Here is a 12,824-nt window from a genome sequence, read left to right as displayed (position 1 = left end):
GAGGGCGTGCTCAACTGAAAAATCCACCACAACAGAATTATGCACCAAACTAATTTCTCAGTGATTTTTCCCATATTAGAAAGCAACATGAGAATTGTATCTTGATAAATGCACCTCTTGGTGTGTGAAATATTGATAATTACAGAAATGGAGCACATAGGACTGCAAGGAAACAAAGAAATGTAGATAAAAAATTAGTTGATCTGGGTGAATTGTAGGATCAGCACACATGTTGAAAATAATTTAGAGGCAAAGACTAGGCATACTTAGGTTTTTCAGGGTCTCTAGGAAAGTCTCTCTTTCTGTGTGTGTGTTTAAAGGTTGCACTTGGATTTCACAGCCTGGCATTTTCAATTAAATCCTAAAAATATGTATTTGGGGGTGGGAGAGCTGCTTTTCTGACTATGTACACACACACACACACACACACACACACCATTCATTAATCTTCAAACCTTGCTGACAAGTCATTCCCACCATAAGGGTCTCTGCAGCTGTCCATGCAATTCAGAGAAGGCTGTTACAATTTAATTGCAATTCATACTGTCATTTATTTATTTCAAGCTGTACATTTCCAGAAATGCAGCTCTATATATAGCTAGACTGTGATGATGTGTTCTGTGACAGCCCCAGCTTTCAGTCCTTAGAGCTGCAGTCATTAGCCCTTTCTGCATGACTCTCAGGGTTATAAAGAATCTGCCAGAGTGATGAGGGAGCAGAATTGCAGGTTCTGCCTGCACTGACCTACGCACATTCATTTGGAAGGTCAAAGAATCTGTGCATGCCAGATTCTCTTTGCTTGATTGGAAACCCTGCTTTAATTGGGTTCCCGATTGCAGGGAGAGAGGCTCTTACCATGATCCCACTCCTCCCCACCCAAGTGCTGCTCCATGCACATTAATTCTTCATCCAAATGTTATCTGAAAAACCCTGTAGAGCTGAAAGTTTGGCAGCAGCTTCTGAATTTTCCATGGGAGCAAGTGGTAGGGGGTGAGGGAAAGTGAGGAGCATTTCTGGTGTCAGATATTTGGATGTTGCTGTGACTTACCTTAAATCTGACTGTGTAGAGAGACAACTCATATCACCGCCCCATCAATAACAGCTGTAAAGTTATGCAAAACTAGCAGTTACATCAACAATTTATACAATCTTCTTCTTGTTGACATCCGAGTCAAAAGACAATGGAGTGCATTAGTAGCACTGACGTGACCTCCCTGGGGCTCAAGCCTGGGCAGTGTGTATAGAGGCCTTGGGTGTCATTGAAATTCTACTCAAAATGATCCAGAGTAGATTCCAATGCATAGTTAGCAGAGCAAAAACTTAAAACACATTGCAGGATTCCCCCAAAATAGACCAGAGGCAACTGTATTTCATCAAGCAGAGCTTTACTGCTACTGAAGGCAAATGAACATAATGGCCACAAATTCAATACGTTCAGGATTGGCACTGTCCATAAGAAATCCAGTTGCCGCAGACTTAACTTAAACTTACAATAGCTTATAAGAAGTCTAAACCTTAACACGATCTATGTACAGAACACCACACCAGAAGCAAAAGAGATAGAGAGAGAATGTGTGAAACCCAGGCTCCTTCTGGCCCTGCTAATTTATAGTCAGCATGATCTTGACAGAAAGAGATAACAGAACCAGTTCAAACTAGCTGTACTCAGCTTTCTTTCACAGAGAGAAGCTTCCAGAACCCTCTTGAATTAATTAGAATGGGAAAGATCTCTACACATCAGATCTATACTTTCTGTACAGTGGTACCTGAGGTTACATACGCTTCAGAAATATTACCTCGGGTTAAGAACTTTGATTCAGGATGAGAACAGAAATCGTGCTCCGGCGGTGCGCTGGCAGCGGAAGGCCCCTTTAGCTGAAGTGGTGCTTCAGGATAATAACAGTTTCAGGTTAAGAACAGACCTCCTATAATGAATTAAGTTCTTAACCCAAGGTACCACTTTACTAAGAAACGCAAACTGACACTGTGTTGCGCAGACGACAAGACCTCCTTCAGCCTCGCTGAAGTGGTTCAAAGGAAAGCAGAGCATTTGGCACCAGCTTGGCTGCAGGAGTTGCTGGAAGGAGTTGTACAAGGAGCCATCCAACCATCTTAAGGACACCATGCTGGATTTTTGAAGGGTTTACTCCCTAGTCTTTTCTTCTCCTGAAGATATCCTGCAAGGCAGCAGAGGTTTAGGACCAGTGTTTTCTTTCTCCTAGATGAGCTACCTTGCCAGGTTGACGTGCCCCATCTGCCCCTCACTTCCCTCTACAGCACTTACAGAAACTCTCTTCTTGACCATTGGACCCATTCTTGGTCTCGTCTGCTTAATATGCCAGAGCCTATCTTTGCATGCAGGGGAAGCCCCTAACTGATGAAGAGTTTGAGCCCCATTGGCTACCCTCACCTGGTTTAGCCTGCCAGTCAAAGTCATTTCCTGGGGTATGGCTGCTCTCACATGTGACAGCTTCTAGGAACAACAGGTGAGAGCCAAGTGCAGGGTGGGGACCAAAGGTGGACAAACTACCCCAGAAGGAGCACAATGTGTCCTCTATGAACATAGGTGTAGTCTGGGGGCAGATGCCCCCCCCAATCAATACAAATCTGAGGTTCTGCTCCCCCCCAACACACCATACATTCTTTAGAATCATAGAATCATAGAGTTGGAAGAGACCACAAGGGCCATCGAGTCCAACCCCCTGCCAAGCTGGAAACACCATCAGAGCACTCCTGACATATGGTTGTCAAGCCTCTGCTTAAAGACCTCCAAAGAAGGAGACTCCACCACACTCCTTGGCAGCAAATTCAACTGTCGAACAGCTCTTACTGTCAGGAAGTTCTTCCTAATGTTTAGGTGGAATCTTCTTTCTTGTAGTTTGGATCCATTGCTCCATGTCCGCTTCTCTGGAGCAGCAGAAAACAACCTTTCTCCCTCCTCTATGTGACATCCTTTTATATATTTGAACATGGCTATCATATCACCCCTTAACCTCCTCTTCTCCAGGCTAAACATGCCCAGCTCCCTTAGCCGTTCCTCATAAGGCATCGTTTCCAGGCCTTTGACCATTTTGTTACATAATGTGTGTGGCTATACTTCAACGCCCAGTCTTCTTAGCATAGCATTGACTTACCTCTCTCAAGAACCTGTATATAATAATAATAATAATAATAATAATAATAATAATAATTTTTTATTTGTACCCCCCCCATCTGGCTGGGTTTCCCCAGCCACTCTGGGCGGCTTCCATAGAAACCAAAAAACACTAAAATATCATACATTAAAAACTTCCCTGAACAGGGCTGCCTTAAGATGTCTTCTGAATGTCAGGTAGTTGTTTATCGTTTTGACATCTGATGGGAGGGCGTTCCACAGGGCGGGCGCCACTACCAAGAAGGCCCTCTGCCTGGTTCCCTGTGGCTTTGCTTCTCACAATGAGGGAAGCGCCAGAAGGCCCTCTGTGCTGGACCTCAGCGTCCGGGCAGAACGATGGGGGTGGAGACTCTCCTTCAGGTATACTGGGCCGAGGCCGTTTAGGGTTTTAAAGGTCAACACCAGCACTTTGAATTGTGCTCGGAAAAGTACTGGGAGCCAATGTAGGTCTTTCAAGACCGATGTTATGTGGTCTCGGCGGCCGCCCCCAGTCACCAGTCTAGCTGCCGCATTCTGGATTAGTTGTAGTTTCCGAGTCACCTTCAAAGGTAGCCCCACGTAGAGCGCATTGCAGTAGTCCAAGCGGGAGATAACTAGAGCATGCACCACTCTGGCGAGACAGTCCGCGGGCAGGTAGGGTCTCAGCCTGCGTACCAGGTGGAGTTGGTAGACAGCTGCCCTGGATACAGAATTGACCTGCGCCTCCATGGACAGCTATGAGTCCAAAATGACTCCCAGGCTGCGCACCTGGTCCTTCAGGGGCACAGTTACCCTATTCAGGACCAGGGAATCCTCCACACCAGCCCGCCCCCTGTCCCCCCAAAACAGTACTTCTGTCTTGTCAGGATTCAACTTCAATCCATTAGCCGCCATCCATCCTCCAACAGCCTCCAGGCACTCACACAGGACCTTCACCGCCTTCACTGGTTCTGATTTGAAAGAGAGGTAGAGCTGGGTATCATCTGCATATTGATGGACACCCAGTCCAAACCCCCTGATGATCTCTCCCAGCAGCTTCATATAGATGTTAAAAAGCATGGGGGAGAGGACGGAACCCTGAGGCACCCCACAAGTGAGGGCCCAAGGGTCTGAACACTCATCCCCCACCACCACTTTCTGAACACGGCCCAGGAGGAAGGAGCGAAACCACTGTATAACAGTGCCCCCAGCTCCCAACCCCTCTAGACGGTCCAGAAGGATGTTATGGTCGATTGTATCAAAGGCCGCTGTAATGGGTTTAGGGGTTGCTTGTGCGTAAGTTGCCGCCACTCCTGGCTAGGTTACCTGGTTAACCCTTTCTGACTGAACAGCCTCCAGCATCGTGACTGTCTCAGTCGCTGGCAGAATCCGTCAGTGGGCGTTTCTTGAACCTTTTCCAGCATAAAAGCTGTTTGACGCCAAGTCTCCTCCTACTCTCCCTGCGTGGAAGTCTTCTGCGCATGGAGGGTGTGGGCAGTGAAGTACCCGTACTCTCTCTGCTGGTCTCCGGCGAGGAGTCTTGGAGCCTCCTCCCCGATTCCCCCATCTGCCCCCCTTCTCTACTGGTGTTACGCTGATTTCCTTCCCCAGCACACGGGCTCCCTCTCTCCCTACTGGGACCCTCTCCGCCATCCCTTTGGAGCCTTCCCTCCGCTTCCAGCTCCGATGGCAGTTCCCTGACATCCATCTCCCCCCCAGGACCCCCCCCCACCCTCGGCCCGACCTTCTGATCCAACCTCATCCCTTTCCTTGGCCGATGATGCGGGGAAACCCCTGAAGGAGCTGTCGCCATCCTCTGAGGATTCAAAACCCGCTTCCCACCCGCTTCGAACTCTTGCCGCGGGGTGGGCCTCCCAGTCTGATTCTTCTCCCTCTGACATTTCCCCTCCTTCCTCTTCGGAGGCAGGAAAACCCACAAATTCCTCCTCGTCGTCTGTGGTACCAAATTCTTCCTCCCAGAATCTCGCTAGTGGTTTTGGTTTGTCTGGGAACAGGCTGTGGAATTCTTCCACAAGATACCCATCATTGACTGCCTCCGCGGGGACCCAAGTGTTTTCTGACTCGGGTTCTCCTTCCCAAGCCACTAAGTACTCCACCTGGCGCCCTCACCACCTTGAATCAAGTATTTCCGTGGCTTGGTTGTGGAGGTCCCTCTCCTCTACCCACGGGTGGGCGGTGACTCCTCCCTGTACGGTGAGAGTAGGGACCTATGGAACACCGGATGTATCTTCATGCTGTCAGGCAACTTGAGCTTGAATGCCACCGGGTTCACCTGCTGTGTTACCTCAAAGGGTCCCAGCCGCCTTGGCTGCAACTTCTTGCACCCTCCTTTTAGGGGCAACCCTTGGGTTGACAACCACACTCGGTCTCCTACCCGTATGGCATCCCCCTCCCGACGGTGCTTGTCTGCCTGCCTCTTATAAACTTCCTTGGCCCGCTCCAAGTTCATCTTGAGTTGCTGGTGCAATGCCTCCATTTCTTCCACAAACTGCTCTGCCGCAGGTACACTCCACCCTTCCTCCCCCCTCCCCGGGAAGGCCCTGGGGTGACACCCATAATTGGCCATGAACGGGCTCATGCCCGTGGACACATGTTCAGCGTTATTGTACGCAAATTCAGCCAGCGCTAGTTTCTCTACCCAATCGTTCTGTCTCTCGCTGACGTAGCAGCGTAGGTATTGCTGGAGTATACTGTTCGCTCTTTCTGCTTGCCCGTTGGTTTCCGGGTGTCGCGCCGTCGAGAAGCCCACCTCTACCTGCAGCAAGCTCGTGAGCTTCCTCCAGAACCGGGAAGTAAATTGTTTTCCGCGATCTGAGATGACCCTCGAGGGAGCCCCATGCAACCTGAAGATGTGATTCACAAACAACTTGGCTGTCTCCTCTGCTGTCACCACATGTGAGCAAGCTATGAAATGGCACATCTTCGTCAGTAGATCGACTACTACCATGACTGCTGTCTTCCCCCTGGACTTGGGCAAATCTGTCATAAAATCAATGGACACCACCTCCCAGGGTCTTCCCGGCGTGGGTAAGGGTTCCAGTAACCCTGCGGGGGCAGCCCTCTCCCCCTTTGCCCTTTGGCAGCGGTCGCACCCCCGTACATATTCCCGTACATCCTCCCTCACCCTTGGCCACCAGAACTGCCTGGTGACGAGCAGCATGGTTTTGTGCTGTCCAAAGTGCTCAGCTGTGGGGTTGTCGTGGAGTTGTTTGAGTACCTTCCCCCCTCAGGGTCTCCCCCGGTACATACAGCGCCCCCTTATAGTACAGCACCCCTTCCTTTTCCTCAACCCCCCCATGGTTTTCTCTTCCGTCTTGGAGTTCCCGGATTTTAGTTTGAGCGAATACGTCGTTTCTAGTAAGCCTGGCCAGTTCTCGTTTCCCAACCAAGGCTCCCCCACACACCCATCGGTCCTCGGGTATCACGAGTCGTATCTCCGGTGGTCCCTCTCCTTCCATGTACTCCGGCTTCCGGGAGAGAGCATCTGCTCTTACGTTTTCCTCTCCCGGCACGTATCGTATCTCGAAGGAAAACTTGGAGAACTCCTGTGCCCATCGAATCTGTCTCTGGTTGAGTACTCGTGCGGTCCTCCAGTATTCCAAGTTCTTGTGATCAGTACAAACCTGGATCTTGTGCTGCGCCCCTATTAGCAGATGTCTCCATCGGTGAAACGCCGCATAGATCGCAAGCAGTTCGCGGTCATACACCGTATAGTTTTGCTCCGACTTGCTCAGCTTCCTCGAGAAAAAGGCACACGGCTTCCATTCCTGCTTGCTCCTCCCTGGCTGCAAAAGAACCGCCCCAATGGCTCTGTCGGACGCGTCGGTCTCTAGCCTCATGGGTTTCTCCAGATCAACGTGTAGGAGCTGCTCTTCCGAAGCGAACGCCTTCTTCAGTCTTTCAAAGGATTGCTGAGCACCTTCTGTCCAGGCGAACTTCCTTTTGCTACTGAGACAATCTGTGATGGGCGCCGTTTTTTTTTTAAAAAAAAAAAAATATTTATTAGGGTTTAGAATAGAAATAGATATAATAAACAATATAACATATGTCTTAACATAATTTCACATTTTCTTTGGACTTCCTCACATCTCCCGCTCCCACTTTCATCGTTGTAACTTTTTGCCAGCAATTTATCATCTTATTTGCATTCTTATGTCCCATCTGTATATTTATAATCTTGTAATTCTCAAAAAAGTTTATATTTTCTCAATCTCACTTATTATCTTAAATCATCTAATTTAGTGGTGCTCAATTGTTTATGATCTAGCATCCTGCTTAACATTCACTCAAATTACAGTATTTTTGTAAATAAATCTTGAATTTCTTCCAGTCCTCCTCCATCTTCTCCTCTCCCAGGTCACGGATTCTACCGGTCATCTCGGCCAGTTCCATATAGTCTATCAGTTGCATCTGCCATTCTTCCAGTGTGGGTAGATCTTGAGCTTTCCAGTGCTTTGCAAGAAGTATCCTTGCTGCTGTTGTTGCGTACATAAAAAATGTCCAGTCCTTCTTTACCACCCCTTGGCCGACAATACCCAAAAGAAAGGCCTCTGGTTTCTTTGTGAAGGTATACTTAAATACCTTTTTCAGTTCATTATAAATCATTTCCCAGAACGCCTTCACTTTAGGGCAGGTCCACCAGAGGTGGAAGAATGTTCCTTCACTCTCTTTACATTTCCAACACTTATTATCAGACAGGTGGTATATTTTTGCAAGTTTGACTGGGGTCATATACCATCTATATATCATTTTCATTACATTTTCTTTCAAAGCATTACATGCAGTAAAATTCAACCCAGTACTCCACAACCTTTCCCAGTCCTCAAACATGATATTATACCCAATGTCCTGCGCCCACCTTATCATAGCCGATTTAACCATTTCATCTTGTGTATTCCATTTTAACAGCAAGTTATACATCCTTGAAAGTACCTTAGACTTTGGTTCTAACAGTTCTGTTTCTAGTTTCGATTTCTCCACCTGGAACCCTAGTTTCTTGTCATTTTTAAAAACTTCTTTAATCTGAGCGTAATGTAACCAGTCTCGCACTTTATCCTTCATTTTCTCCAAACTCTGCAATTTCCAATTGTCTCCATCTTTTTCTAGTATTTCCCAATATTTTGGCCATTTAGCCTCCATATTGGGTCTTTTTCGGGCCTTAGCTTCCAAAGGTGAAAGCCACCTTGGAGTTTTATTTTCCAACAAGTCTTTATATTTTGTCCAGACATTAAACAGTGATTTTCTGACAATATGGTTCTTGAAGGCCTTATTGACTTTAACCTTGTCGTACCATAAGTATGCATGCCATCCAAAAGTATTGTTAAACCCTTCCAAATCCAACACGTCGGTGCCTTCAAGAAGTAGCCAGTCTTTTAGCCAGCAGAACGCTGCGGCCTCATAGTACAACTTTAGATCTGGCAGGGCAAAGCCCCCTCTTTCTTTCACATCAGTTAATATCTTAAACTTAATTCTGGGCTTTTTGCCCTGCCAGACAAACTTAGAAATATCTCTCTGCCACTTCTGAAAGCACTCCGTCTTATCCAAAACCTGAAGTGTTTGAAACAAAAACAACATCTTTGGCAATACATTCATCTTGATAGCAGCAATTCGGCCTAACAAAGAAAGTTTCAATTTTGTCCAACTGTCTAAATCTCTCTTAATTTCTGCCCAACACTTTTCATAGTTATCCTTAAATAGGCTTAGATTTTTTGCTGTTATGTTTACCCCTAGGTACTTTACTTTTTTAACCACATTTAGTTCTGTCTCTTTCTGAAACCGTTCTGACTCTGTGTCTGTCAAATTTTTCCCCAAAACCTTAGTTTTCTGTTTATTTAATTTGAATCCCGCCACCCGACCAAAGTCATGAATCAGTTGTAATACTCTTTTCGTACTGGACTCTGGCTCCTGCAGGGTCAAAACCAGGTCATCTGCAAAAGCTTTTAGTTTATATTGTTTCTGTCCGACCTGAATTCCTTCCACCAACCGGTCCCCTCTGATCATATTCAATAGCACTTCCAGAACCGAAATAAATAACAAAGGGGAAATAGGGCAGCCTTGTCGTGTTCCTTTTTCAATTTTAAACTCTTCTGTAACCACATTGTTAACTATCAGTTTAGCTTTCTGCTCTGAATATATCGCCTCAATCCCATTCTCAAAACCCCGTTCCACTCCCATTTCTTTTAGATTTCCCTTCATAAATTTCCAGGAAATGTTGTCAAAGGCCTTCTCCATGTCTATAAAAATTAAGACTGCTTTTGTGTTTATATCTGTTTGCAAAAGTTCCAGAATGTCAATAATGTTCCTTGTATTAGCAAACAAGTGTCTGCCTGGGAGAAAGCCTGCCTGGTCCTTGTGAATTACTTCATTTAAAACTTTTTTAAGTCTACTTGCCAAAATGTCTGCAAATATTTTGTAATCCACATTTAAAAGAGAGATGGGACGATAGTTCTTAAGTTGTGTCTTTTCAGCTTCCGACTTTGGTATCAATGTGATAAATGCTTCCTTCCACGACTCCGGCGCCCTCTTCCCCTCCATAATTTCGTTGCTGACCTCCATCAAAGGTTGTATCAAGTAATCTTTTAGTGTCTTATAGTACTTGGAGGTCAGCCCATCTGGCCCTGGAGATTTGCCCAATTGCATATTCTGAATGGCCTGTTCAATCTCTTGTCGTGTTATTTTGCAATTCAGGATTGTCCTATTTTCTTGTGACAATTTTGGTAATCCATTTTTTGCCAAAAATTGTTTAATCTCAGCCTCGTCTTGCGGCCCTTGAGTGTATAATTTTTTAAAATATCTCTGGAAACACTTTCTAATGTCCACAGGATTCTGGATATTTCTTCCTTCGATCTCTAAATTTGTAACTGTATTTAATCTTTGTCTTCTCTTCAACTGCCAAGCTAGCAGTTTTCCACATTTATTCGCCGACTCAAACGTTTTTTGTTTCATTAATTTGACCTTCCACTCTATTTCTTGGTTTATCAATTTAGAATATTGTGCTTGATAGAGTTTAATTTCTCTCAAAGTTGGCTGTGACTTCGGGTTTAATCTTAACTTCTTCTCTAATTCTTTTATTTTGTCCAGAATCTTGTCTTTTCTCTCATTTTGTATCCTTTTCTTTACTGCATTCTGTTGTATCAAGAATCCCCTCATAACGGCTTTGCTTGCGTCCCAGACGATTCTTTTTTCCACCATGGTGTTCATATTTATCTCAAAATAGTCCTTCAAAGCTTTTTGGGCCTTCTTGGTAATCTCCTGATCTCTAAGCAAGTTGTCATTCATCTTCCATCTAAAAGAGCCGGTTGGTAACAGTGTCATATCCATCTTTACTGCATTGTGGTCGGAGCAGGTCTTTGGGCAGATTTCCACTTTTCTAGCCTTAGGTGCCAGACCTCTAGATATCCATATTTGGTCGATTCTTGTCCAGGTCAGTTGGGCTTCAGAAAAGAATGTTCCCTCTCTTCCCAGGGGGTTCTTTGTCCTCCAGATGTCAATCAAATCCATATTGTCTGTCATTTCAAAAAAAGTTTTAGGTAGTCTGCCGTCTTTTGTAACATTTTGACTTTGTGACTTGTCCATGTTGGTTGATACGACCCCATTCATGTCTCCCATCATAATGATGTTGTTATAGTCCAGATAATCCAGCATAGTCTCATGCAACTTCCTGTAGAATTCCGATTTCCCTTCGTTTGGTGCGTAGATTCCTAATATCAAAAGCTTCTCTCCTTGGTGTTGTATCTCAATTGCCAAAATTCTTCCATGTTCATCTTTAAATAAGAATTTGGGTGACAGGCTCTCTTTCGCATATATCACCACACCTCTCTTCTTTACTCTGTCCGAAGATATAAATTCCTGGCCCAGTCTTTTGTTTATTAACACTTTTCTGTGGAGCCTTGTCACATGTGTTTCCTGTAAACAAATAATGTCCAATTGTTCTTTTTTTAATATATGAAATATTTTCTTCCTTTTTTCCGGAATGTTACAGCCATTTATATTCCAGCTCAAAAGTTGCAGAGACATCCTGAATAAATCTGGTTATTTTTCTAGGGGTGGTATCTTATTCACAGGATCTTCAGGTTCCACAGGTGCCGGTACTGCCGATGCTCCAGGCCCAGGGGGTAGTTCAATTCCTTTTTGAAGGTCCTCTCCGTATGTAGACAGAAATTTGTCTCTATCTTCCGGTGTTCTAATTTTAACCTTCTTCCCTCTAAAGGTAAAGGATATTCCTTGGGGGAATTCCCACCTAAAAGCAATTGAGTTGCTCCTTAATAGTTTGACAAGTTCAAAGTAGGCGGATCTGAGGTCCAGCAGTTGTCTAGGAATATCTTTGTAGATTTCAATTCTTCTGTCCAGAATGTCCAGTGATTTTCCGTAGTGTAGGCCCAAAATCTTATCCCTTTCCTCCTTTGATCTCAATGTTATCAAGCAATCTCTGGGCCTCTCCTTCTTTGTAAATCTTCCAAGCCTGAAAGCTGACACAATTTTAAAGTCCTTTTCCTCTAAATTCCAAAACTTGGAGAATTCTTTAGTTAAGAACTCAGCTAGGTTGCCTCCTTCTGCTTCTTGTACCGACCTAATCCTTAGATTATTCTCACGGTTTCGCAGTTCTATCATAGAAAGATAAATCTGATGTTCCCCTACTTGTTTGCAGAGTGGTCTTACCTCTTGTTCTAAATTTTCAAGTTTTTGACTAGTGTCCTCAGCCAATTTCCGATTTTCTGCTGTGGCCTCCGTCAACTGTCCAATTGCCTGTGTGTTCTGTGCAACTTGTCCAGTTAATTTATTTAAACATTCTGCATTTTGATCAATCTTAGCTGTTTGCTCATCTGCTTTCTTATCCAAAGCGTCCACTTTCTTATCCAAAGATTCCAATTTTTCATAGATTTTCTCTAGAATAGAAGCAGATGATCCTGAGGCCATATCTTCCAATTGTAACTGCTCTGTTTCTCCCTCCCTTGCCTGTGGCAGAACGGCTTCTTCTACTTCTGAAGGCAGAGTAGGTACAGATGATCTACGTATCTGCGAGGCTGAGGTTAGGGTTGTCAAAGTTGTTTGTCTAGTTCTTCCTCTTCTTCTTGTGCCACTCATTCCAACGTTATCTAACAGTCAAGGTCACGCTGAGTTATTCCCATGGGAAAACAGAGGCCCAGAGAGAACAGGCGGCCGGGAAATAGAAAGTAAATGTAAAGTCACTGTTGTGAATCTCGAATCCTCTAGAGGGAGCTTAAGATGTCTTTAGGGAAGAATTCTAATGAAATTAGAGTCTAATTTAGTGTCCAAGAACCTTCAAATACAAATATTTAGCAGAGTTGATGTTAACAGTCACTTTGTTTCAACCAGTGCTTACTGGTATTTCAAACTGTGTTTCAAAATAGCAAGTCCAAATACCCTCAGATTGTTGCAAGTTCAGATACACAATAGCCAAAACTACAGAACTGACAGCTCAGTCTCTCATGCAGCTCAGGCAGCTCCAGACCCTGGGTTTCTCTTTCCAATTGTAATTCCAATAGAAGACAGGTAAAACGATGCAAATAAGAGATGCAAAATCATAAACTTAAAGTCCTTACTTTACTTGAAAGAAAATTCAGTGGGTGCTCAGATCAGTAGGGTTAAAAGTTCTTTTAACGCCTCCACTCCTCCAGCTCCTTGCTTTAAGGTTCAATGACAGCGGAAGACGGACTTCCTGTTTCCACGT

The 12,824-nt window shown here is 44.9% G+C and overlaps 1 protein-coding gene across 5 annotated transcripts in view; it reads left to right on the top strand.

The window, feature by feature from the left end:
* IPCEF1 (interaction protein for cytohesin exchange factors 1) overlaps positions 1–12,824 on the top strand; it is a 71,136-nt gene that overhangs the window by 22,378 nt on the left and 35,934 nt on the right. The window contains exon 1 of one of the 5 annotated variants that reach the window (XM_080998402.1): positions 2,471–2,486. The exons of the other annotated variants lie outside the window; for them this stretch is intronic. The gene's annotated coding sequence lies outside the window, so the exon portion shown is untranslated. Of the gene's footprint in view, positions 1–2,470; positions 2,487–12,824 lie in introns of those variants that run through there. 5 annotated transcript variants of the gene reach the window in all.

Source organism: Podarcis pityusensis (genome assembly GCF_964106645.2).
Source record: "Podarcis pityusensis genome assembly, chromosome: 3".
Classification (NCBI taxonomy): Eukaryota; Metazoa; Chordata; class Lepidosauria; order Squamata; family Lacertidae; genus Podarcis; species Podarcis pityusensis.
This window is presented reverse-complemented; position numbering and strand designations above follow the sequence as displayed.